Raw genomic sequence first — 27,815 nt, 5'->3', positions numbered from 1 at the left:
TTCATATTTTTTAAACATATGGTTCAAAAGTTAGAGGGGGGACTCTAACTTTTGAACCATATGTTTAAAAAATATGAAAAAAAATCACAAAAGTAGAACTTTATAAAGACTTTCTAGTAAAATTGTTTTGAACTTGATAAGTTCAGTAGTTTTTGAGAAAAATACGGAAAAATACGGAACCCTACACAGCGTGGGCCGACACGCTCTTGGCCGGTTTTTTTAGCATTAGAGAGAACGTAAAAGCACTTTATAGTACTTGTTTCTATCATTCGAAAAAGTTATGAGGTGAATGTTTTACTAGCAAGCATTATTAAACTCAGCGGGTTTAATTAAAACTAGGTACTTTGCTTTTTACATTGTATTTCTATTATATTTAATTAATGTAGGCAGGCTAGGCTTTAGGGGTTATTACGCAAAACTTTGTTCAGATGACGCCACTTTCACATTAAGGAGGGCCTGCCGCAGGCCATCTGTAAATAATCCGCCTTTGACATATCAATTCAATCAAGAAAAAAAAACAAAATTGTTTTAGGCGGCAGAATATGTATAAGTTACTCTATACACCGTGTTTTTTTGTTTTCCGTTAAATTCGACACGCAGTTAGGTTCATCATCGGGAACCACTCAGTATATTGCTATTTGTTAAATTCGAAAAACAATTTTTTTTTCGTTTCCATACATAATAAATGGATTAATTAGTGTGAGTTTCAGATTATTGTAGGTATGTTCAGAGAAAAGAGTGGTATGTTTTATTTGGTATTCATTAGTGTGAGAGGACCTTAATCATAACATTAAAGGCATTGTCAAGTGTTTTACGGCACATGTCAAAACAAATAACACTAGGAAGTGGTAAAAGATGCCAAATACACATGTGTTAAGTAATTATTTTTTTTAAATAATTCAATAACCGTAATAGTTAAAGGCTAGTTTCTTAGAGAAATTGATTCTATTTACATACATACATACATACAATCACGCCTGTGTCCCATAAAGGGGTAGGCAGAGCACATGAAACTACTAAAGCTTCAGTGCCACTCTTGGCAAATAAGGGGTTGAAAGAAAACGAAACTGTGGCATTGCAGTGGATTCTATTTGAACTAAAAAATCTTCTCTAAAAGTTAACGGAATTCAATAAATACAGGATGTAGTTTGCTATATGTTAGAGTGCTGCACCCTGGCGGTAAAACATTGTTACGTGATGGGAAAAAAGCAAAAATACAACATTAAAATATTTCTAGATGCCTACATCCTAATGATCTCAAGACCAGCTAGGCCTAGGGCCTGGCCACATGGGCGCGTTGCGGCGACGCACCGCAAAAATTCTGCGTTGCGTTGCCGCGCCGCCAGTTTTTGCGGCAGGAAATCTGCGGCGCGGCACCGCGACGCAAGAACTCGCGGTGCGTCGACGCACCGCAAAAACTCGCGGCGCGGCACCGCAACGCAGAATTTTTGCGGCGCGTCGCCGCGCCGCCAAAACTGGCGGTGCGTCCCCTCTGCTCGCAATTGTGAACTGTTGTGTTCGAATTAAACTTCGTGTCGTTTATATTTAACCCTTCTTTACTTGGTGATGGATTTTTTCCAAGCATCACAAACATTGAATCAATAGTAGATTTAGTACAGTTTTTCACGATAAAATACTAAGCAATATTCGAATTTTTCAATATGCTATTAAAAATCATCTTTTTTTAGTTACGTTGTTTCATATTAAAAAAATGGTGATAGATTTTTAGGGTTCCGTAGTCAACTAGGAACCCTTATAGTTTCGCCATGTCTGTCTGTCCGTCCGCGGATAATCTCAGTAACCGTTAGCACTAGAAAGCTGAAATTTGGCACCAAGATGTATATCAATCACGCCAACAAAGTGCAAAAATAAAAAATGGAAAAAAAAAAATTATTAAGGTACCCCCCCTACATGTAAAGTGGGGGCTGATATTTTTTTTTCATTCCAACCTCAACGTTTGATATATTGTTGAATAGGTATTTAAAAATGAATAAGGGTTTACTAAGATCGTTTTTTGATAATATTAATATTTTCGGAAATAATCGCTCCTAAAGGAAAAAAAAAGTGCGCCCCCCCCCTCTAACTTTTGAACCATATGTTTAAAAAATATGAAAAAATCACAAAAGTAGAACTTTATAAAGACTTTCTAGGAAAATTGTTTTGAACTTGATAGGTTCAGTAGTTTTTGAGAAAAATACGGAAAACTACGGAACCCTACACTGTACTCGTATCATGCTTCCAATTTTATCACTTATCCACGTGGATAAGACAACAGTCACTCTCACACCGACATACTTGCCAAAGCGTGACGGATGCTTTATCCACGCGGATAAGTGATAAAATTGGAAGCATGATACGCCGGCTGAGCGTGGCCCGACACGCTCTTGGCCGGTTTTTTTCATTATTTTTCCAGTGCTCAGCATATATACCACCATGGTGTCATATATCTGTAAATTGTTAAAAAAAGTAAAATCATGCAATTAAGCGTTTATTGACATTTATGGAGTGCCTCTCTAATTTATATTTCCGCAATGGGTACATCGATGGGTAGATTTAAATAATAACATTTTTAACCCCCGACGCAAAAACGAAGGGGTGTTATAAGTTTGACGTGTCTGTCTGTCTGTCTGTCTGTCTGTCTGTTTGTCTGTTTGTCTGTCTGTCTGTCTGTGTGTGTGTCTGTCTGTGGCATCGTAGCTCCCAAACGGATGAACCGATTTAGATTGATTTTTTTGTCTGAAAGCTGAGTTAGTCGGGAGTGTTCTTAGCCATGTTTCATGAAAATCGGTCCACTATGTCGGGGTCGGGGGTTTTTTCAAAATTTAATTAAATAAATAATTTTATGACTTTTATGTAATTCCCAAAAGATTTGACAATTTGTAAATACATAGGTAAAGAAAATATTCGTTCTATCTGAATATGACGATAGGTACGTACTTACGTTGAAAATAGAGCGCTTTCGAACTACGTCCGATCCGAATCCGATAAATTCGTGAAAATAAAATTACGCACTATTATGGACTATGGACGGAAATCTGGCAGGATTTTGGAGTAGGCCCTTGAGGCAACCTGCTAAGATGCTTCTCTTAGTTCTCTTATCATAGTCAACCTCAGGTCTGCAAGCTGGCAGCTGGGGAGCGGGGCTAAATCGACAATCGATTATATTTTTAAGACGATACAGGACGGTTCAATTTCCATACCAATGCTCTCGACTATTTCCTCCCTGGTTTTTGAAGGTAGACTGATTTTTTCAACACAGATTATTCTATAAATTGAAATAGACATCATACACGAAAGAAAAAACGACAAGGCCCAAGGCAACAATTAGTGCTTGCACCTCCTATATGAATCCTTTTGCAGCATTACGATATAGCGAAAGACTATTTTAACCCCCGACGCAAAAACGAAGGGGTGTTATAAGTTTGACGTGTCTGTCTATTTGTCTGTTTGTCTGTCTGTGTGTGTGTGTGTGTGTGTGTGTGTGTCTGTGGCATCGTAGTTCCCGAACGGATGAACCGATTTAAATTTAGTTTTTTTCTCTGAAAGCTGAGTTAGTCGGAAGTGTTCTTAGCCATGTTTCATGAAAATCGGTCCACTATGTCGCGGTCGGGAGTTTTTTCAAAATTTTAATTTTGTTAGGTTATTAAATAACAAATCAAAAAAATATTCAATAAAATAATTTGATTTGTTCCCAGTCAGATTGTTATTAATTATTAATCTTATCTGTGTTGGAACGTTTTGATATTTTTATTTTTAAAGACGCTCGAGTCAATCAAAAATTTCCAAAAACGGCCTTTTTCATTATGGCGCAAAAAAAGTGATACTCAAGATTGGTAACAATTAGCCAAAAAACCTAAACGGTACGACATAGATTTGATGAAAAACGTGTGACCTGTGCCTTTAAAAAGTAAAACAGAAAAACGTACGTCGTTTTCGTACGTGTTTTCGCTACGATCAATATGCAAATGGATAATTTAGTAGGCAAGTTTTATTTAAATCGATTAAATCGTAAATAGTGGCTTGCAGCTAAAAATAATGTTCAACTGGAAAAACCTAGGTACGTTTTTTCGCTAGAATCTACATTTTAGTAGGAACATTTCTTAAAAATAGATTAAAATTAAACTGGTACAGATTTTTTTATTAGCCCGTTATAGTGCCCTACTGCTGGGCAAAGGCCTCTCCCCTTGATTTCCTCAACTCCCTCTGGTGTTATTTTTCCGGCCATGCAGTCACTCATAAAGGCGTCCAAGTCGTCTCACCATGCATGCGACAGACCAGACGTGGCATGCACAAATACACTTCAGCATGGCGGTTTTCTTCCCTACTTACTTTAATATGTACAGATCATTTCTGTCGTAGATCAATTTTAGCTGTAGACCACCTGTTAACGACTAACTTACGAAAAACTAAAAAATGTTTACAGCATGTCGGTCTGTACCTTAAACAAACCATGAAAAAAAAACCGCCTCCTAAAAATAAGCGCGTTAGAAAACACGGAGAAAAAAGAAAAAAATAATTTTACATTGCAACAATAATATTGATGATTAGATTTCCTACCTATCCCTTTGAAATCAGATTTCTTAAGACGATACGATACAGGTCAGTTCTCCATACAAACGCTCTCGACTATTTCCTCCTTGGTTTTTGAAGATAGAGCAATGATTTTTTCGACACAGATTATTATTATTTTTATCTGAGTCGGACCGTTTTGATATTTTTTGCTATTCTTATTTTAAAAGATGCTAGATCCAATCAAAAATTTCTAAAAACGGCATTTTTCAATATGGCTCGAAAAAGGCATACTCAAGATCGGTAACAATTGTCCAAAAAATCTAAACGGTCCGACACAGATTATTTCATTTTTATTCAGATTCTCAAATTTCGTTCCGTTTAAATAAGTTTTGAAGGAGGAAAAGAGAGCGGAACCTCGATTTCAAAGATTTTTTCGCAATATCTTTTAACTGAGTTGTTCTTAATGGAATTTTTTTTTTCGATAAATCTAGTTAATAAAACTAGTATATTTAACTAAAATTCCCAAATTGAAAGGGGGACTCCTTTCCATTTTAGCATTTTCGCTCCCGTAGCGTCTTAATGTATTGCAATAATCTAAACATCCAAATTATAGACTAATCAATTATTTTTGTTAGTAATTAAATTCCGTTAGGCCGTTTTCACATTATCCGATCCGATATCGGATGTCGTAAGGATTTCAATGGAAAAAATACAAGATGGCGCCTATAATGTATGGGATATCGGTCCTACATTCGGATCGGATAATGTGAAAACGCACTTACGATTCATTAAGTTTTGAAGGAGGAAACAGTCGAGAGCGGAACCTCGATTTTAAAGATTTTTTTCGCAATATCTTTTAACTGAGTTGTTCTGAATGGACAATTTTTTTCGATAAATCTAGTTAATAACACTAATATATTTAACTAAAATTCCCAAATTAAAAGGGCTCCCTTTCGTTTCCATTTTCGCTCCTGTAGCGTCTTAAATACCTAAAAGTACTTAAACACCTAAAAGTACTTAAATACCTAAAAGAACAACCAGCGAATCGTGTCATCACGCTCGCACACAAGGGTAGCTTAGCTAACAACTGCGACACGGCCCGGCCGCCGCGGCACGTTGCCGTATCGTGCAAATGCCACATTGAGCGGTGTAGGGTTGCCAACCGTAGGTAGTATACACAAAGACAGGAAAAATGCTCTGAGGAAAATTATATGATATATAGTATTGTAAGTAACATATTATTTTGGTTCAGCGTACTGTAATTATTTTTAAATATTCGCTCGTTCTGTTTCATCCTTTTGTCGCCATCTAGTTCAAAAATGAATAGTACTGAGCGAAAGAATTCTCAGCCTTAACAACACAACTACTCCACACGAGATGGCGCGCATTTCGCCACAAAAACTCAAATACTATTCGTTTTAGCCTTGACCTCATCTATGTTTGCAATAATAGACTACATCGACCGAAAGAATTCTGTCTTAACAGTACAACTAGACACGAGATGGCGCGCGAAGAAAAACGCATGAAAACTCGAAAATTCGCGTTTTCCGGGATCTAAGGATAAGTTAGACCGATTTTTCACCCCCAATGCGAAATCGTTAGAGCGGTTTCCGAGATCGTCAGTGTAAATAAATATATATATAAATAAATAAATAAATATACAAGAATTGCTCGTTTAAAAGTATAAGATTTCTGTACCATTTTTTTTGTAGGTACTGTACTGCACACAATTACACCGTCATATTTAAAATAGATACCTAACTTAGATAAGTACTCGACACCGATAGTAATAAGAAGCTTACAAATAGTGGAATAAATGATAAAACCTGATATCCCTATCATTTACAAATAGTGCGATAGGGACGGCCTGATATTTTTATCATTTATCGCGCCTGCTGCCTGCTCTATAAAGCTGTCCTTTCGTCCTTCGTCCACATTAGAGATGGGCCGAATATTCGGTAAATATTCGGTATTCGGCATATTTAGGTTAATCCCAGCATCTCCAGAGGTCCGACAGGTTTTCTAAATATATATTGTTTTTTTATTCGAGGTAAGATTTTAAAGACCAGTTCTTCGAAACTTGCTATTGTCATTCTGAAATATTCTTTGAACTTCACTTCACTTGTCTTTAATGCCGCATATTTCCTTTCAAAATGAGTTCCGTCATTACATACATACATACATATAATCACGCCTGTATCCCATAAAGGGGTAGGCAGAGCACATGAACTACTAAGTTTCTGTGCCACTCTTGGCAAAAAGGGGTTAAAAGAAATCCAAATTGTGACATTGCAGTGACAGGTTGCCAGCCTCTCGCCTACGCCACAATTTAACCCATATCCCACAGTCGACTTCTACGACACCCACGGGAAGAAAGTATATATATATATTCATTTTATATATATGTTATGGACCAAGTGATTAATAAGGGCATTATGTATAATGCCCGGGCATTATGAATAATGCCTAGCTGTATTAGGCAAAGTGATTAATCATTGTCTAGACGCCATTTTTTATCACATTGCCCGGTCATTATGATAATGCTACGTGATCGTTGGGCAAATTGATAATAAGTTTAACAAGTTTGCATGAACGCCATTTTTTATCACATTGCCCGGGCATTATGATACTGCTACGTAATCGTTGGGCAATGTGATAATAAGTTTAACAGGTTTTTCTGAACGCCATTTTTTACCACATTGCCCGGTCATTATGATACTGCTAAGTGATTGTTGGGCAATTTGATAATAAGTTTAACAAGTTTGCATGAACGCTATTTTTATCACATTGCCCGGGCATTATGATACTGCTACGTGATTGTTGGGCAATTTGATAATAAGTTTAATAAGTATACTGGGTGTTTCCTAAAAAATAATAAAATGTAAATTGCGCTTTCTTGAATAACCGTACATTTTAAGCGCCGCCCTTAAATCTCAAGTGGTTCTCAATTCGTCTGTATTTTTTTTATGTTTGTTCCACGATATCTCTGCCGTTACTGGACCGATTTAGAAATATTTTTTTTTGATTGAATGTATATGGTCTCATTTTTATCAGAACCCAGTTCTGATGATGGATCCTGGAGAAATCGAGGGAACTCCTCAAATCTGAAAGGCATACATATAGTGATTTTTATGTATTTAAAGGAACAGCATGCATTTACGTACGCATTCTGCAGAGCTAGTTCATCATCTAAGTTTATTAACAATTGCTTTTTGACACCTAAAGTGCTATTTTATCCACACACTTGGTCATACCTACTAAACAAACTAGGCGTTTCACCATCTTTGCCATGCGTGAAAGTACACTTTTATGATAGCGCTTACCGGTAGCTCTGCTTTATGGCTTTCGCCCTCCCCCGACATCATCTATGTCTCACTAAGGCTCGAAGCGAGCTCTGATCTGCGGCCTATGTCGGACTTGTCGTTTAACTCTAAATCATTGATTATAAGTTCTTAGCCATCCTTGACATCGAGAGGTCCTACGGCACTGCAGGCGGCTCGCGACGGTGTCCTTTGTAGTTTGATATGAAACTGCATACAGTCTCTTGAACAGATCGGCACGAAAGTCTGCTGTAGCTGCGCCAATCCATCTATTAGCTTTGCTACATGTTTTATTATTACTCTGCCCAACAGAGGACGGGCATTATGTATAATTCCCGGGCGAAATTGAGCTATTTGGTATGTTATTATCACTTTGCCCAACAGAGGATCGGCATTATGTATAATGCCCGGGCAAAATTCAGCTATTCGGTGTGTCTTTTGTATATCTCTGGATCGTGGAAATGCGTGGATCTTTGGGAGGCATGCGTGGGGCCAAAGCCAACAGCACAGAGACCTTTTAAGACATTTTAATCAAAAGGCAAGGGATACACGTGGCGGATACCACTCCGAGCGCACAATATGATGTGATACAACCGTAGATGGTCCCCGCCAGGTGCAAAGACTATTGCAGCACTTTTGTGCTACGATGGGAGCTAAAGTCATGGGTTACTGTTTTATAAGTTGGATGAACTGGATAGAGGGCTATGGGAGGAAACTATCGGGCACCTGACAATAAGTCTCACAATTGTAAAAGACAGGCGGTGACTTGCCAACTCATTGAGTGGGCCCTGCAAAGCGGCCGCACACACGGTGCGACAACAGAGCAACACTTAAAGAGTGGCTGAAAGGTTGTCGAGAGGTGAGACTGCGGTAGCCAGATTCCGGTGATCCGTTCAGCAGGCCGCCGACGTTATGACACTTTCCCATTTATAATATTAGTATGGATTCTCATACTGTGTAATTTTCTTTGTGTAAATAAAATAAAAAATCTCTATTCTTGAGCAAAATTCAGTTATTTGGTGTGTTATTATTACTTTTCCCAACAAAGGATGGGCACAATGTATAATGCCCGGGCAAAATTCAGCTATTCGGTGTGGTATTATTACTTTGCCCAACAGAGGATGGGCATTATGTATAATGCCCGGGCAAAATTCAGCTATTCGATATGTTATTATCACTTTGCTCAACAGAGGACGGGCATTATGTATAATGCCCGGGCAAAATTCAGCTATTCGATGTGTTATTATTACTTTGCCCAACAGAGGATGGGCATTATGTAGAATGCCCGGGCAAAATTCAGCTATTCGATATGTTATTATCACTTTGCCCAACAGAGGATGGGCATTATGTATAATGCCCGGGCAAAATTCAGCTATTCGATGTGTTATTATTACTTTGCCCAACAGAGGATGGGCATTATGTATAATGCCCGGGCAATTTAATTATTTGAATAGTTATTATCAAACTGCCCACTCATAATGGGCATTATTCATAATGCCCGGGCATTATGTATAGTGCCCGATTTATCACTTGGTCCATAACATATATATGGGTTGACCCAGCATCTTCTTTTCGTCTCCTTTTTTTTTAAGCGCCTCCGTAATACGAGCAAGAGCAGAATGCGTGTAATGGGATCCATGTCTGGACTCTGGATAAAGACTGATCGTGAAGTTCTGCACTGTGTATAGTTATCGAGGCGCGGCGACTCACCGCCAGTTTTGGCGGCGCGGCGACGCGCCGCAAAAATTCTGCGTTGCGGTGCCGCGCCGCGAGTTTTTGCGGTGCGTCGACGCACCGCGAGTTCTTGCGTCGCGGTGCCGCGCCGCAGATTTCCTGCCGCAAAAACTGGCGGCGCGGCAACGCAACGCAGAATTTTTGCGGTGCGTCGCCGCAACGCGCCCATGTGGCCAGGCCCTAGGTCTTGAATTGCTGAGTTCGACGAAATTATGGTATAAACTACGAAGTTACTAAGTATTCTGATAAATTCTCGTTCTCGAGAACATTCTCAGAAGTTACCGAAAATTCTCATGAGGAATGTTCTGCAACTTTGGAAACTTCTCGACCGTGCATTGCTAGCTAGGCCTATCTCACCAATAACGTATTCAAGAGTAACTGTGAAACCAGTTTTATAGTATAATTTATCGTCCTTTAGAGGACTTGTAATCGCGGACACATTTGCATGTCTATATTTAAAGTCGTAAATGAGATAATAATGATGTGATTCTAATGAAAGGTGCCGCCATATCAAATGGCATAATTTTACCATTGTCACCTACTTAAATATTCAGCAAAAGTTGTCCAACCGACAATGTGCTAAAATGAACACAACTTTGTGTGTTTTTTAAATTGAACTACCTACCAAAATGTTCTCGGTAACAATAAACTTTTTAATAGTTCGTTTTGGATTGTATGACATTCGTCGTGTTCTGACTCAAGGCATGCAGTAAAAATAATCATTACTTATCATAGTAAGAACAATTTTATCAAATCATCATAGTAAGAACAATTTTATGTGTCGGGGTAAAAGTAGAAATAGACTAAATATACAACTAGGGAACAAATCAAATTATTTTATTGAATATTTTTTGATTTCTTCTTTTTTTCAAGTAGTCACACTACTACATATAAATTATAAATTGAAATAGATATCATATACGAAAGAAGTAAACGACAAGGTCCACTGGTGGCCGAGCTGGGAATCGAACCCGGGTCTTCAGCTTACGCGGCTAACGTCATTACTACTAGACCACCCGCCCGCCGGCGTGTATGATATCTATTTCAATTTATAGACTAAATAATATTTTAATATAAATATTCGTTGTAGGTACTTAAGGTCAGTGCGGGCAAGACCAGCATAGTTTATTTGAAATAAAGTTTGAGTGGATAAAACTCTATAATTAATGTATTCTGACGTACCTAATGCGCATGGTCCTATGAGATAGCAAATATTATATTTTACAAAGCTTTTATAATATTTTGGTGAAATAAGGTACTTTTAAGTCATAAAAATCACATTTTATAAGGCTCGGCGGGTTGACCGTCCTCCCGCGATGAGTACAGAAAGACCGTCTAGTGCTTGTCGCGTAATTTCATATGAGACTAGGTTCCAAAATCATGATCATTGTTATTTTACGTAATAACAGGGCAGAATATGCTAGATAATTAATAAAATAATGTTAAAATTTTGAACATATAAGCATTTTTCTATTTATAAGGCAAGACCGGCATAAGTCCCGTAGATGGGGTTCATAACCTTTTCTTTTCAGGTCCAGATATTGCATAATACTGTTTTTACAACGAACACCTGCGATACAATTTTGTCACGATATTTCAGACTCATATAAATCCAACTACTTATCTGTTTTTGAAACTTTTTTATTAAGAAAAGGTAATAGGATATTAAGATGTCGTGAATTGGTTTGGTAACATTTCTTAGCAATGCTTGGTTTTTCTATAGTTACTACCAGAGTTACCAACTACCTGAGCTACCACCCCCGAAAACCTATGACGACACCCATGACGACTTTTTGTCAAAGTGACAGCCAACAATGTCAATTAACGGTCGGGTAGCCGTAAAATAGTCGGTCAAAAGTGTCAAAATCGTTTTAAAGGGTACCCATACGGTCCCTGTTGGGTAATGCTGATTATAAAAATAATAACCAACTTGAAACCCTACTCTCTTTTGAAATATTTGTCACCGCATGTTGCACAATCTAAATATACTTAAACAAAAATAATAAAAAACGGTTAGAGCTTACGATAATTCTACCAACTTAAATATGATGATGAATAATGCAGTGTAGGCTTACTTCTGTTCACCTCTTATCATTCTTCACAACCATGTCACATATATTTTATTTTTACTTAATACTTTCGAATGATTTTAGTAACACCATACGAATCATTATCAAAACTGTATTTCGAAGTTAAAATCAAAAACGGTACAACTATCTTAAGCCAAAAACGTACCTATATATTGATATTGTTTAGACTCGACTTATTTCCAATAAAGCCTAAAAAAGGTTGGCAACTCCTTGTTTATCATATGCCGGTCTTGCCTTTCTCTTTAATGCCGGACTTTCTGAGTAGGCACAATTTCTAAGTTACATATTTCAGAACATAAAACTAGAAATTGAGCGCGTTTTGAGTAGAATAATAGTACTAGTCAGAAATAACGGTTATTAAATGACTGCGTTACATATGTACATGATATACAAATATTCCGACTGCTTCTATTTTATTTTATTTTTTTGCGGAACCATGTTGAACTTGTTCGAGTTCGAAACGAGAAACAAGTTTATTGTTAACTAGTGTTCGTCCTAGGGATATGTATTGAAGACCAATGGATTAAGGATGAAAAACTGCTATACCTCCAGAGGTGTGAGAGGCGTAGATATATAAACAAAAAAGTTATAGTCAATAGACGGTCTTTCCGGGTAGACGGTCTTTCCCACACTGACCTTACTCAATTGAACAATATGAAACCGGAGCAGATAATATTTAGCCAATTAGAAAAAAAAAGAAATTGAGTCAGTTTTAACAAAGTCAAATAAATAAATATAAATAAATAAATATTATATAGGACAGATTGACTGAGCCCCACGGTAAGCTCAAGACGGCTTGTGTTGTGGGCACTCAGACAACGATATATATAATATATAAATACTTATATACATAGAAAACATCCATGACTCAGGAACAAATATCTGTGCTCATCACACAAATAAATGCCCTTACCGGGATTCGAACCCGGGACCGCGGCGTAGCAGGCAGGGTCACTACCGACTACGCCAAACCGGTCGTCAAACACAATGATATTGCGGTGTTTTATCGCAGCGTTTTTTTTAGCCATTTTTTGTGTCCACCATGATAATATATCTCAGCTTTATGGTACAATATAAATAATCGATATTTCCATCGCCAGCAGAGTCATCACTTACCAGCAGACTTCGTATACTGTTTTTCTACTTCGTAGATTCTTAGCTCAATCAAATAACGTAATTATGAATTAAAATTATCTTACAAGATGTCCCGAACAAACGCTAACAAATTAAGTAAACATTTGTAAAAACAAACTACTTATAAGTAATTGGGACATCTACAGCCTACAGCTTAATATTCTTCTCATAGTGGCTTACCTATTATGATTAAATCAATCACATTTTATAATGTCTCTATTAAAGTCATATTAGGCACAACAGATTACTGTTGCCTTGGATCGAGGTCACGTACTTAATACGAGGTTTGGTCACTTTAGATCTAGTCTTCTTGAACTTTGCATTACTCCAGTCAATGAGTACTTAAGACTAACCAAACCGCAAAATTAAAATTTTGAAAAATCCCCTGGCATAGTGACCGATTTTCAGGAAACATGGCTTAGAACACTCCCGACTAATTCAGCTTTAAAAAAAACTAAATCTAAATCGGTTCATCCGTTCGGGAGCTACGATGCCACAGACAGACAGACACGTCAAACTTATAACACCCCGTCGTTTTGCGTCGGGGGTTAACTAGAACCGTGAAGTTTAGGAGCACTGAAAAAAATCCATTATTGAATATCACAATGAATTATTATTTTTAATTATTTTAATCTTCTTTCCACATGAGATTATGCGGACGGTCAGCAATGTCGTGACTTACATAAGTGTGGTATAATTTCAGTGTGGTAGAATATTAATGACCTGACAGGAGGAAATACTAATCTAACGTCAAAACATTTTGGAAAGTTTTTATTGTATGTATACATATTAACGTCAAAACATTTAAAGTACAACTCATAATTCTTCGTTGATCGGAGTGTTATTAGAGTAATTACGTCATTAGAGGTTGACTGGTTGTCACATGATCTTGATACGAGAAAGTGCTTCTTACGGTCGACTACCTATTATTAAAACATGCCAATCAAAGATATTTATAATATCTGCATTAATAACTGTATTACATAACATCACAATGTTTTGTGCATATAATACGGAACTTGCCTGTATGTACTTAAAATTAAATATTTTATACCATATAGCAAATAAATCATATGGTTACAAAGTCAAACAATGCGTTTTCAGTTTTTTTCAGTTTCAGAAAGCTGGCGGACGCTGGCTTTGGGGAATAGACTTTTATGTAGGGTTTAAAAATAAAAAAAAACATGGATAGTCGTTTTTTTTTAATTAAAACCAATTTGCGAGGCCCGGCGCGGCTTCCGTAGCTCAATTGGTTAAGAGCATTGCACGGATTGCAAAGGATGCGGGTTCAAGTCCCGCCGGAAGCGTAAATTTTTACATTTTTTCCTTTAATATAAAAACCAATTTCTATTTAATAAGTCGGAGAGAAAGATATAAAGTAAATGAGTTAACCGTCGTCACTCGACACGATTTCATATTAATTCCATATTAGATATTAGCAAACCATTCAAATTTATTTTGACAGGTCTTAAAAAGAATCTGATTCGATTAGAAAAAATGTAGCCTAGGTATTGAAAGTATGTTCTGTATAATACCGTAATATGTCGTTAAAATTCTTAAATTGAACCTTTTTTTACCTACAGGCTTTAGTAAATACACATATTGAAAACATTTATTTTTTATAAGTATTAACTTTTTAATTATTACCTAATTCTGTAGTTAACAAGCTAACATCATACAGTAACATTAAAAGTAAGTTATCTTATCTCTAAACATTTATAATAAACAGGGGAATATAATCTCGATCTCGCAATGTCAAAATCTCTTCTTTATGAGATAGAAGGCAAATGAGTAGACAGGTAACCTGATAGCCATCACTGCACTTTTTTTTTATTGTAATGCGTTGCTGGCCTTTAAAATGTGATGGATCTTTTCACTGTTTTAAGGTCGTATCGTTCTGGAAATACCGCAGGTGTACAAATCTTCAGATTCAGTCCCTTTGACAGATAATGTCGATTATGTGATCTCGGTCGAGATCTCGATTAATATTTCGAGATATTTTAAAAGAAGACTACTCAAGTACTCATTACCACTCGACTCTGTCTCTGGTTGCCCTGTAACCAATCCAATCAACTGGTTGACACAAGCTGTTTGAGCGGAACTGTGTACTTCGAGCTAACACTGATGAGATGAAATGAGGCTGAAGTCTTATATCATAAATTAATTACGTTGAACGTTGGCGTTGGAAATATGTTGATCTTGTTTTCGTGTAATTTAGTTTTTTTTAATTTGATATATTATTGCAAACTTAATGTGAGATGTCACATATTTTTTTATGAATAATAATATGCATAGTAATATGTGTATGACAGAAATCGCAAGTTAAAAGGCTGTTAATAAACGCGCTACATTTTCAATTATTTCAATCGTTTATGTACACGTCTGTAAAATAGGAGTAAAACCTACTTAATTAACTAATTGTCAATGTAAAATTTTTTTGAGAATTTATTCTAGAGTAAAATATAAATTTAGATTGATATCCTTTATTTCAACTAATTGAGCTCTAAAGAATAAGATGAATATTGTACTTTTTTAAAAGAGTAAACGATTTACCTAAACTTTTTTGAGTAAACGATTTACTCCGGATCGGTCAACATGCCTATAAACGTGTCAAAATGTTTGCCGTATTAGTACCTACAACTAAAGAGGATCGAGTATTATAGAGAGTTACTGTCGAGGTAAAATGTGTAATCACAGTGCATAGACTGCCATCTCTTGACACAGGCTTAGAACTTTTGAACCTCAGTTTTGACAATTTAAACCATATTCTTAGCTTGATATTTGTTAAAATGTCAAATATTAATATTAGCGCCATCTAGCTGAGCGTACCCTAAAGGTGTAATGCCATCTAGGCCACCGTACCTTTTTCTGTATGGTACTGAGGTACGTTTTTTTCTTAGACTTTATCTGAAAAAAAGGGTAGGCTTTATCTGTCTTTGGAAACTCGGTCGCGGGCTGGAATATTGCTGCTGCATGGAGTCCCGGAGGCTGAGGGTGAAATTGTCCCATCTACGGTACAGGACATTTGTCAAAACAGGCTGCAGCTAAGTGACATCTCTGCTAACTGCTTCATCTCTTGTCACCGACTTGGTAAGAACAAAGTGGCCTCCAAGCCCAGGGCGGTACTTATAAAATTCTCCTGCCCTAAAACGAGGGACGCTGTATGGGCTGCCAAGAAGCATCTTAAAGGTTCCGGTTACACTTTATCAGAGTTCCTAACCAACACTCGGCATGCCGTATTCCTTGAAGCCCGGCGCATCTACGGAGTCAAAGGTAGCTGGACTAGCGATGGCCGGGTTGTTGTCATATGTCCAGATGGCTCGCGACACAAAATTACAACTCTGATGGAGCTCCGTGCACTACCGGTGCCATCGAACGCCCTCGGAGCCGCCCCAGTGACGTCCACTAATAGAGATGAGCAGCTCAGCGGTGTACCCGTGCTGCCTAACGCTGCCAGGAGTACTGCCACCTCGGCGGAGCGCAGGGTCCTCCCAAATCGAGGCTCGCGAAAGTGAAGTCTCGATGTCAGTCGCAATCGACGGCATAGTGTCATTTATTCAACTGTATATGGGTGTTTAACATCGATCTAAACTACCTAGATGCACCATCACGGCTTAGAATGTGTCCGCAGCAAATTGTGCTTGAAAATGTTCTAAGCACAATTGGGCGGTCAGTAGCGCTTCATCCGCCGTGTCGGCAACATGCCGAAGTGCTCCGTAAAAAAGTGCAAAAATAACACCTTATATACGTTAAAAAAGGTTGACGTATCGTATTTCCGGTAAGTAATTGTTAATAATTTTATAATGTTATGCATTTGTGGCCAAAATGGCTTCCTAACTTACTAAAAACATTTATTTTCTAGAATAATTAAAGTAAATTCCTTGATTTGGTCTTACGCAGTTTGTCTCTTTCTCTCGCGCTATACTAGTAATGAGCGGACGGCGACAAAAGATAGTTGAAGTGGAACATAGTTAAAAATGGAATGATGGAGTCGCTAATTTATATTTTTTGTAAAAGAAGCCTATTTCATATTAATAATGTATGTATTTATTTATTATTATGGACCAATAAGTCTGAAATAAATGATTTCAATTCAATAACATTAATACATATCTTATAAATTACTTTAATTATAAAAAGAAACAACCCGGGAATAGCAAATTCGTTTTTAAGTAATAAAAAAGGTTTTTATTCCAGATTCCTAAAACAAGACGTTGAAAGGGAAAAATGGCGCAAGATTATAGCTGAGGAGCGGAGAGAAGATTTACCCACACAAAGCTTTGAAAGAAATTACGTAGAATAATAAATTAATGTCATCATTCAATTCTTCTTTGTTTTAATAGCTACTTAATTCATATTCTCCAAGTGCTCCATCCCTCACACACCACATACAATCCCTCAACTGTTTAATACCTTAAATAATTATCGTAGATAGTATATATTGCTGAAAGAAGACTTTATTTTATTTTCAAAACTTAGAAACTTTGAAAACCGGTCTGGCGCAGTCGGTAGTGACCCTGCCTGCTACACCGCGGTCCCGGGTTCGAATCCCGGTAAGGGCATTTGTTTGTGTGATGAGCACAGATATTTGTTTCCGAGTCATGGATGTTTTCTATGTATATAAGTATTTATATATTGTATATATCGTGATGAAAAATGGCATTTACAGATTTTGGAAAATTTTTCATTTTTCATAAATTTGAAATTGATGGATGGTCCCCTTAGACTATTTTCATGTAGGACTACGGGATCTCATACCGGCCTTACTGACCCGCTATCAAAATACACCCTGTATAAGTCCTCATAGTAAAAATTAAAAAAATAATAATGCACTTTTACTAAGTTTTGAAAATAAAATGAAGTCTTCTTTCAACAAAATATGCTATCTTCGATATTTAAGGTACTTTCCCTCCATATAACATCGCCGTGGGACACCCTGTATATACCTCAGTTGACTCTATTTAATAATGCAAACATTGCAAAACGTGGAGGTATTGATCAGTTGCAATTGTCCCCCAGTCCAAATTGTCCCGCCGTACCTTATATATTTTTTTGTTTGAGATAATATCAATAAAAATATCATACAGTAAAAACTCATTTTTTTCGCTTCAAATACGCAACATCTCGAAAAATGTTATACCAAACGTTTTGTTCCTTAAGAAATTTTGTATCTAATAGGATTTTTTAAAACAGTTTTTCGCACAAATACCGCAAATGTCCTCATTCTCGCCTTTCATCTCATAGCGCGACTCCCATGATGCCTCTGTCCATCCTCGTTCCCAATGTAAAAATGGCGTTTAGATTGTTGCAGCGCGAACGAAATTAAACTTATGTTGGTTGCAATAAGACGTAGATTTGTTTAAAAATATGCACACCTGCGATCTGCGGTAATAAAATTTTATGGCTTTCACGATGATCACATTCATTAATGTCATAAGCCAATTGCTTGCATTTGAAATTGAACTTTAAGTACTAAGAAATAACGTTGTTTTTGTAAAAAAATGAAAGTAGTTTTTACTACATTGCGAAGTTTTCGTTTGTCAACTAGACGCACACATTTGCAACTAAGCGATCGGACACTTTTGAGTGTCGAATTTGCAGGTGATAGTGTATCTAGAGAAGTTTAAATCGATGGTGTTTAACTGCAATGATCTCTTAACTAATATATTTAATTCTTCTGTGTGAGCACTTCTCCCTAATATGTACTCTCAAGGTCAGCCATTCGAAGTTCCGGATATCACGTCACATTTACTTTAACTCTGTACGGCAATTATGTAGGTTAAATGATATTCAATTCTCGAGTAATCTTGTCTGCAGGGTGTTTGTAAGTTTAAGTTGTCACTGTCACCGCCGTCACTGTCAAAATGGTTTGACAATTGCGTTCCGTTTCTCCCCTAGTGTATTTGGTGAAGTGTATAATTTCTCGACTTTTTTCCATCCAATTATTTTAATAAGTAGTTCTTAATTACTGCCCTATTGTTTAAATGCTTTAAGTAATATCCAAATGAATACGATGTACTTTTCTTATGCTTTAATTGACTGTTCAGCTGCTGGCGAGCATTTGAGGTGAATTTACGGAATATAGCTTTAATTTTTTCGTCTTAATTTCTTTTTAGATACGTTTTTCTGCTTGCAAGTGTACATTTTTAGTTTTAGGAATATAATAATATTAATTATTTATATATATAGTTATTTATTTTGTTCTACTTACCGCAGATGTCTGATATTTTGAATACAAGTCTTGATAGCGAGTTTTTTTCACTGTCTTCGTCCAGCACTTACGATTCTTTTAGCGACGCTCCCGATATTCCAGATTTGAATGAGCGGTTACATGACACTTTCGATAACGCGGGGAAGAGTTTCAATATTGTTCACATCAATGCACAAAGTATACCTGCACACTTTCCTGATTTATTAGCCACTTTTGACGTTAAAAACATACACGCAATCCTCATCTCGGAATCGTGGCTTAAGCCCTCTTTGCCGTCAACACTATACCCACTAGCTGGCTACCGTCTACTCCGAAATGACCGAATCGGCACTAGAGATGGTAATGGCGGCAGCATGGTTCGCGGTGGCGGTGTTGCCATATATATTAAAAGCGATATAGCTTGTCAAGTAGTTTCTCAATCTCCCGCAGTCTACTCAAACGCTCCGGAATATCTTTTCCTGGAAGTCATCTTACATCACAGCAAAGTTCTTCTAGGAGTATTTTACAGCCCCTCTTCTATGGTTAATTATTTCGATGCACTTGAGAATGCTCTAGTGGATTTATCGCCTAACTTTGATCATCGTATTATTATGGGGGATTTCAATACGTGTCTCATAAAAAACGATCACCGGTCTCGCAAGCTTAACTCACTGGCATCCTCCCTAAATTTTGAAATCTTACCCCTCGGCCCCACTCACTTTCCACATAATGGTCCTCCCTCCCAACTTGATTTAATTCTTACTTCTTCCGCCGAAATAGTGGCACGGCATGGACAATTTAACGCACCAGCCTTCTCTAATCACGACCTTATTTTCGCTTCTTTCAAAATTCGTCCCCCCAAAAAGCGTCATAAAATAGTGCTGCGCCGAAACCTTCTAGACGTTGACATACAGGCTCTCCAAGATGACCTGCGCATGGCTGATTGGTCAGCCTTACAGTTGGCTGATGATATTGACGTAAAACTGGGGACTTTCAACGACGTATTGCTCGCGATCTTTGATAAGCACGCTCCTCTAAAGCCTACTCGAGTCAAGCACTACCCCGCGCCATGGCTTACAGATGAGATTAAGGCCCTCATGGCGAAGCGGAATCGTGCTCGCGTCAGACTCCGAAATGATCCTTCGTGTGCTAATCAGAGTGCTTACATGACCTTACGCAACCGTTGTAATAAGGCATGTAGAGATGCAAGACGTCGGTATATACACCAGGCAATTGATGACTGTCCCCCCACAAAGCTGTGGAAATTTCTCAAATCTCTTGGGGTGGGCAAAACTCAGCAAGATCCGGTGAGTGGCCTTGACTTAGATGCCATTAATCGACATTTCAGTTCTTCTCCGGTCGAACTTGACTCTTCAGTTAAGCAACGAACTCTCTCCCTTCTAGCCAGTGTTCCTCGACCCGATTCGTCTCTGTTTCAGTTCCGCCCTATTGAACCACAGGAGGTTCTTGCTATTCTGCGTACCATCAAAACTAAAGCCGTCGGAGAAGATGGGTTCAGTCTGGCCATGATCATGTTAGTGGCGGATATTATCGCACCTGTCCTGGCCGAGATCATCAATTTCTCTTTTGCTTCTGGCTCCTTTCCCTCATCTTGGAAACTTGCTAACGTGATCCCGCTACCAAAGGTCTCTAGTCCGACTTCTTTCTCCCAGTACCGCCCAATCTCTATTCTCCCAATTCTCTCTAAAGTAATTGAACACTATGCCAACAGACTTCTCTCTTCGTTTCTTAACAGACATAATCTCTTTAATCCCTTTCAATCTGGCTTCCGCCCAGGGCATAGTACTGTTTCGGCATTAGTTAAGGTTACTGACGACTTCCGCCTCAACATAGAAAACAAAGAGGTTACAGCTCTGGTTCTCCTAGATTTCAGCAGTGCCTTTAACTCCGTGGATTTTGATATTCTTCTGGCTATTCTTCGTAATTATAACCTATCTCCTTTAACTCTTTCTTGGTTTCGTGACTATCTACTTGGAAGACGCCAACGGGTCATGGTCGATGACACAGTCTCCTCCTGGTGCGATCTGTCAGCGGGGGTGCCGCAGGGCGCTGTGCTATCTCCTTTACTTTTTTCGTTGTTTATCGATGGGATCACGAAGTCTCTTGCTTCGTCTTATCATCTCTATGCAGATGACCTGCAAATCTACTCAGCGGCAAGCATAGACAATTTAGATTTTTTAATAAGCCGAATCAACCGGGATCTCGACTCTATTTGTTCTTGGGCAGCTTCTTTTGGCCTTATGGTTAATGCGAAGAAGTCGCAAGCGATTTTGATTGGGAGTCCTCATTTCATTTCCAAGTTGTCTGAAGTGACAGTGCCTGAAATTTTCTTCGATGGAACACTCATTCCTTTCTCTTCTACCGTCAGGAACTTAGGCATTGTCATTGATCAGACTCTCTCGTGGGCACCCCATGTGACTGAAATTAGCAGGCGACTCTTTGCCTCTCTTCACTCGCTTCGACGTCTCCAAAGCTTCCTTCCGTTCCGTACAAAGGTTGTCCTTGCGCAGTCGCTTTTGATTCCACTTCTGGATTATGCGGATATCGCATTTTTGGACCTTACCGAGGAGCTACTTGACAAGCTCGAACGTTTGCAAAATGTGTGCATCAGATACATTTTTAATTTAAGAAAATTTGACCACATCTCTCATTTCCGCTCCCAGCTGGAGTGGCTGCCCATCCGTCGCCGTAGAGACATGCACGTGGTTTCTCTCCTGTATAATGTTTTATTTTCTCCTACTTCCCCTCCCTATCTTTCAGAACGATTTAAATACTTGGCTGACGGTAGCGGGCACCGGCTCCGTTCCAGTGTGAATCTCACTTTGAGTATCCCGCCCCACCAACATAGGTCCTATAATAAATCGTTTACAATCTACGCAGTTAAATTGTGGAACTCCTTGCCTTTATCTCTTCGACAGTGTCAGTCGGTCGCGTCGCTGAAGGTTAATCTAAAAAAGCTTTGGCTCTCTGATGAAGACTAAGGTATTGGATGTATGCGGTTTTGTAGTTGTAGCTTTTATTATGTAAATACATATTTAATTTATATATTATATATTTATGTCATTTGCTATTTGTATAGTTGTATATTATGTATTTATTCGTATATATTGCATGTTAGTGTAAGTTATAATTTATTATTACCTAGAATCCGTTTCCTGCGCCGTTTGTACTGTATGCCTACCATCTCCAATTCTCCCTCAATTGCTCAAAGGTTAACTGGAAGAGATCCCTTAAAGGGATAAGTTCGCCTTTGTACTTATAATAAGCTCTTTTTCCTGTGTGTTGTATTATTTTCTGGTACAATAAAGTGTTTTACTACTACTACTACTGTCTATACGGAGTTATATATATTATGTCTTCGGTTACCTAGAGTAACTTACCTAGAGTGCCTATAACAGCTCCATGCTGAACACTGATTTAAACTTTCACGATTATTACACATAATTATTTTTAAAATCGGGACTTAATCGCGTATAACTACATATTAAACTGACCTCCAACGTTTCAAGGACGGCGTTGTCCCCGTGGTCTCGGAGAAGACTGGCTTGAAATGACATCAACACCTTCTGACAGCCGCGCGAGTTTTTCGAACTACCCGCACTTGGTTTTGATTATCTTATGGTGGTAATGGCACGGAACGCCATTTCTACAGTAGAAAAGTGCGGGAAGCCATTGAAATCAAAAAACATCGCAATTTCAATCGGGACGAAGGTTTTAGGATCTCATCCACATGGAATCCTGTCATTAATAAGTGTAAGCCGAAAATAATATCGACAGTCGTTAAATCGAATATCGTCAGTGTTGTATGTCGACAGAGTAACATCCCTAGTGCGCAAAGCGCAAACAGTTCAAGTTGATAATCAAAACCAAGTGCGGGTAGTTCGAAAAACTCGCGCGGCTGTCAGAAGGTGTTGATGTCATTTCAAGCCAGTCTTCTCCGAGACCACGGGGACAACGCCGTCCTTGAAACGTTGGAGGTCAGTTTAATATGTAGTTATACGCGATTAAGTCCCGATTTTAAAAATAATTAAGCTCCATGCTGCTTGGTTAATTACAGAATACCACATTTTTCGCAACAGCACAAATAAGGAATCATAATCAAACCTAATATTGACACACTCGCAAGCATATATTTAAATTCATCGTGACTTTCCGTGGAACAGGGTCCTTAGAAATTATGCTCATAAGGACATCTCTATCAAAATTTCCGTAGGAATTTTCACTAAATACATATGTCCTTATTGTATTTAAGAGTAAGTAGGTAATTCTTTTGTTTTGCATATTCACATGTTTATGGTGGTAAGAGCGTGCGACTTACGATCCGGAGGTCGCGGGTTCGAACCCCGGCTCGTACCACTGAGTTTTTCGAAACTTATGTGCGAAATGTCATTTGATATGTGCCAGTCGCTTTTCGGTGAAGGAAAACATCGTGAGGAAACCGGACTAAATCTAAATAAGGCCTAGTTACCCTTCGGGTTGGAAGGTCAGATCAGATGGCAGTCGATTTCGTAAAAACTGGTGTCTAAGCCAAATCTTGGGATTACTTGTCAAAGCGGGACCCAGGCTCCCATGATCCGCGGCAAAAATGTCGGTATAACGCAAGGATGATGATGATTCACATGTTTCATTGTATAGTAAAATAGCTTCTAAAATAATCATGATAAGATGGATTATACCTGTGTATGGATTTCGATAGATTTTCGCTTTTCGACAAATAATTAACGGTTACCAGTAGCCACCTACGGGCAACCTACGCATGTTTTAAGATGTGCTTTATTGATAGAATATTAAACATGACGTATACGGACATCATTAGGTGCTAGACTGTGAAATTAGATATCTATACTTGGTATTGGTATAATCTCCTCGTGTAATTCACCTCCACGAATTCCGCCGCTCATCGAACTCACTAACAAGAACAAGCATTCTAGATAAGAAAAGATCAAAATAACCTTACATGTGCCTTTAAAATTTGAGGAGTCCCTCAACTTTTCATGGATGTCATCATCAGAACAGCACCAGATTAATATGGAACCACCTTGAAGATATTTCCTTTCAAACGAATAAAAAATATCGAAATCGGACCATGGGTCTCGGAGTAATCGGTGAACATCCATCAAAAACACGAACCCGAATATAGAACCTCCTCCTTCTGGGTAAAGAAGTCGGTTAAAAATGATTTCTCCTTCTTAACACTTAATTTGCCAAAACACTGTTAAATTCCTTGGAGCTCAACACTTCTACTGTTTCTAACTGAAATAATACATAGATCATACATCTAGTTCGTCAAGGCGAACATTGTCCAATTAAAGGTTAAGGGCCTTGTCACACTGACGTCCGATGCTCATTTTTAACGCCCGACGCAAAACGACGGGGTGTTAAAAGTTTGACGTGTCTGTCTGTGGCATCGTAGCTCCCGAACGGACGAACCGATTTAGATTTAGTTTTTTTTGTTTGAAAGCTGAAACAATCGGGAGTGTTTTTAGTTTTTACCCATGTTTCATGAAAATCGGTTCACTATGTCGGGGCTTTTTTTTTCAAAATTTTAATTTTGTAGCTACAATATGACAATTTGCTGTAACCACTACAGACAGTGACGTAAGATAAGTTTAATCACATGTGGGTAGTATAAAGATAACGGGCTCGTCTGTACTCCGTCTAATAACAATCATAAAGCATTTTATGACTACTTGTAAAGTCTTAACGTTGACCTAACCTATTACCCATCGTTTCCCAAGATTTCTATAGCCCTGGTGCCTAGCCACCGTCACTATCGCTTACGCGGCTTACGTTTATATCGTTATCGTACCTATTTATAATCTGCATCAGCTACTTAAATACCTAAGCAATATTTTTTTTTAGCCAAATGTACCTACAACGTGTTTCCGGTATCACTCAAAACCTCAGACACCCCAACTGATTTTTATTTTTTTAAACTCATCTAGAGTATTCATCTTTTAATCTGATGGTTACTTTTTTTTAAATTTAATTTTTAGTTTTCTGTACAGCTCTACTTGACTATTAGCTCTACACTCAATAAAATAATTGCTAACTACCATCATAAACCATAAAACTATTTATTTGTGTACGTTATTGCAACGACATAAGGTTTATCAATAGACAGCTAAGATGTCATTGTAAAACACTTTAAAGCTTTGTCACAGTAAACTTTAAATTGGACAGGTAATTGCAGTAAGCAAATTTAAACCCAATATTCAGAATGACAATGTTGTAATTAGGTACGAGTTCAATTTGTTATGACTTATGATAAACATTAAGATTAAACTGACAAACAACGTCAAACTCGTAGCGGAAAAAATAATCGCCCAAGTAACCAGCCAGTATTAATACCCCTCTAAATACTGAAAAAGGTAAACAACCTCTAGCAATGCGATATACACAATGTTGTATTACGAGTACAATAGAATAGGCACGTAAAAAATAACTAATCATACTAATTTAAATAAAAATATTACCCCCATCAAGATATAGCTCAATCGATTCTACTCTCGATTCTGAACAAACGGTTTTCAGGTTTTTAGTGTTAAGTGAAACACGGTGTATATTTATTGTAATCCTTATTAGTAAAACTAACTTAAAAATACTAATTAATATACTACTACTAATATAAAACTAACATTACTATAAAACTAAATTCTATTCACAAAACTCGTTCCGGGCCCTCTCAGATGCAAAGGTGCCCATCACACTCGATGCGTTCCCACGCTGAATTGCGATGACAGCCTTTGCATCAGAAAAACCCGGAACGAGGGTCATGGCTTCTCTCGCTGAGCCGCCGCCCCAATTCGACCAAAAAGGCTTTCCCCTCCGCACACAAAGCAAAATTGTCATTTAAAGCTAGAGAGTCATAGATCTCACAGTAATTTATTCACTTTTTGAGCAACCGAGTAGTGAAATCTTGGAACAAACTCTCAGAAGACGTGGTCTCAGTACAAAATGTGAATCAGTTTAAAAATAGACTAGACAAGCACATCACATCTACAACTCTGCTATCATTATTACTGTCTTAATAATACACTTAAATATGTAGTAATTACGATACAAGTGCGAAAAAAAGGAAGTTCTAAAGGAGTGGCGATAAATTAAAACACGACCGAAGGGAGTGTTTTAAATCGATACGAGTTACGAATTTCCTTTTCGCACGTGTATCTTACGACGTTTTTCAGTACAGATGGCTATCCGAAGTTTCGACCTGACATATAACGAACCACTTCTCGCACTAGTACGTAAAAAACACCATCTGTACTGAAAATTTAATTACTTATTTGCATTAGTCTCATAATTACGGAAGAGTGATAGAAAGAGAGCTACGATAACGATATCAGCGTAAGGGATTGTGACGTTGGCTAGGCGCCAGCTCAGTTTTCTCACAAGCTTTCTAGACTCATGAACGACTCTCTCTTGGAATTGTACAGTATCGCGGGAGACACGTTTTTAACTACCTGTTAGAAGTGGATAAGTTTCTGATAGGACGTTGTTTTAATCATAAACCCTGTTTTTATTGACTTCCGTTAACTTTAAGGGAAGGTTCTTTAGATCAAATACAATTAATTTCTCTAAGAAACTAGCGTCTTACGGTTATCGAGTTATTAAAAAAATACGGATAATTACTGAACACGTGTGTGGTGTGTGACAGCCTTTACCAATTCCTAATGTTATTTGTTTTGACATGTGCCGTCAATCATTTGATACTAACTTGAATGTTATTCTTAAGGTTAAGGGTCTCTCACACTAATAAATTCATTTATTATGGATGAAAATGATGATTGTTTTTGCTAATCTAACTAAAAGTGATATACAGGCTGGTTCCTGATAATGAACCTAGCTACGTGTCGAATTTAACGGAAAACAAAAAAAACACGGCGTAGATTAGACTCTGTTCGCGAACCAGTAAAAAACTGTTATAGAAAAATATATACAGCGTGTACCTATTTTTGTTACAAATACATTATTCTTAGGTTACAATTACCTACAATTCGTAGTTCCAAATTGATCGCTTTCTTTTGCAAAGAAAAATCTAAGTGGGTAGCAGAAGTGTTCACACACCATTATTTTAATATTCTTCATTTAATCACGATAATGAATTCTTATATAAAAATTAGATACAACATATTATAAACTAATTAAAAACTAAAAATCTAAATCTAATTATAGCCCCTGAGGCATAGTGTCCGGCATAAGATGTTGGCAGCATTTGCTCGCTGAATCGCAATGCTTATTCGTTGAACAAGGACGCTGCTAGCTCTTTTGTACCCCGTGACATCAATTTACCACATCGCCAAGTCTTTATACAAGGTCTTCGAGGGTTTCGACACCAAAACCAACAAGTAATTGACGTTGAGACCTCTGTATTCATGTATTGATTTAGTCTTAGTTTCAACATTAAAAAAAATCTCATGTAAATAGTTTTTGACGTTTATTAAAATTAGTATAGCGGCCCTGTAAATATATATTATGTAAACCATGAATTATTTGTTAGTGAAATAATTGTGTTTTTACTAAGTTTAGTGTAGTGTTTTGTGTTTGCGGATAACATGGAAAAACGCAAACATCGTGAGGAAGATGAGGAAGATTACTTGGAAAGAAAAATCCGAAGTCTCGAGAGGAAAAGATTGAAGATTCGTCGCAGGCGCCGTCATCGTAGTTATAGCCCTAGTACGTCCTCATATACAGATAATGAATATGAGTATGCGGACCAAGATATCGGTGAACCCGATCCCTTGCTAGAGGATTCGCAATATGAAGGTAAGATTTTCAGCTATCTTCGTCTAATCATTTGATAGAATGTGTCTT

At 37.7% G+C, this 27,815-nt stretch overlaps 1 protein-coding gene and 1 non-coding gene across 2 annotated transcripts in view; both read left to right on the top strand.

Moving 5' to 3' along the window:
• The window catches only part of LOC125225610 (protein limb expression 1 homolog), a 46,337-nt gene that overhangs the window by 6,596 nt on the left and 11,926 nt on the right, over positions 1-27,815 (top strand). The gene's annotated exons all lie outside the window — the stretch shown is intronic.
• On the top strand, positions 14,025-14,097 carry Trnas-gga. Its single transcript has one exon. It is a non-coding gene; the product is annotated as a tRNA-Ser (tRNA).

The sequence above is a fragment of the Leguminivora glycinivorella genome, chromosome 4 (genome assembly GCF_023078275.1).
Source record: "Leguminivora glycinivorella isolate SPB_JAAS2020 chromosome 4, LegGlyc_1.1, whole genome shotgun sequence".
Classification (NCBI taxonomy): Eukaryota; Metazoa; Arthropoda; class Insecta; order Lepidoptera; family Tortricidae; genus Leguminivora; species Leguminivora glycinivorella.
Note: the sequence above shows the minus strand (reverse complement) of the source record. Positions and strands in the feature narration are given on the sequence as shown.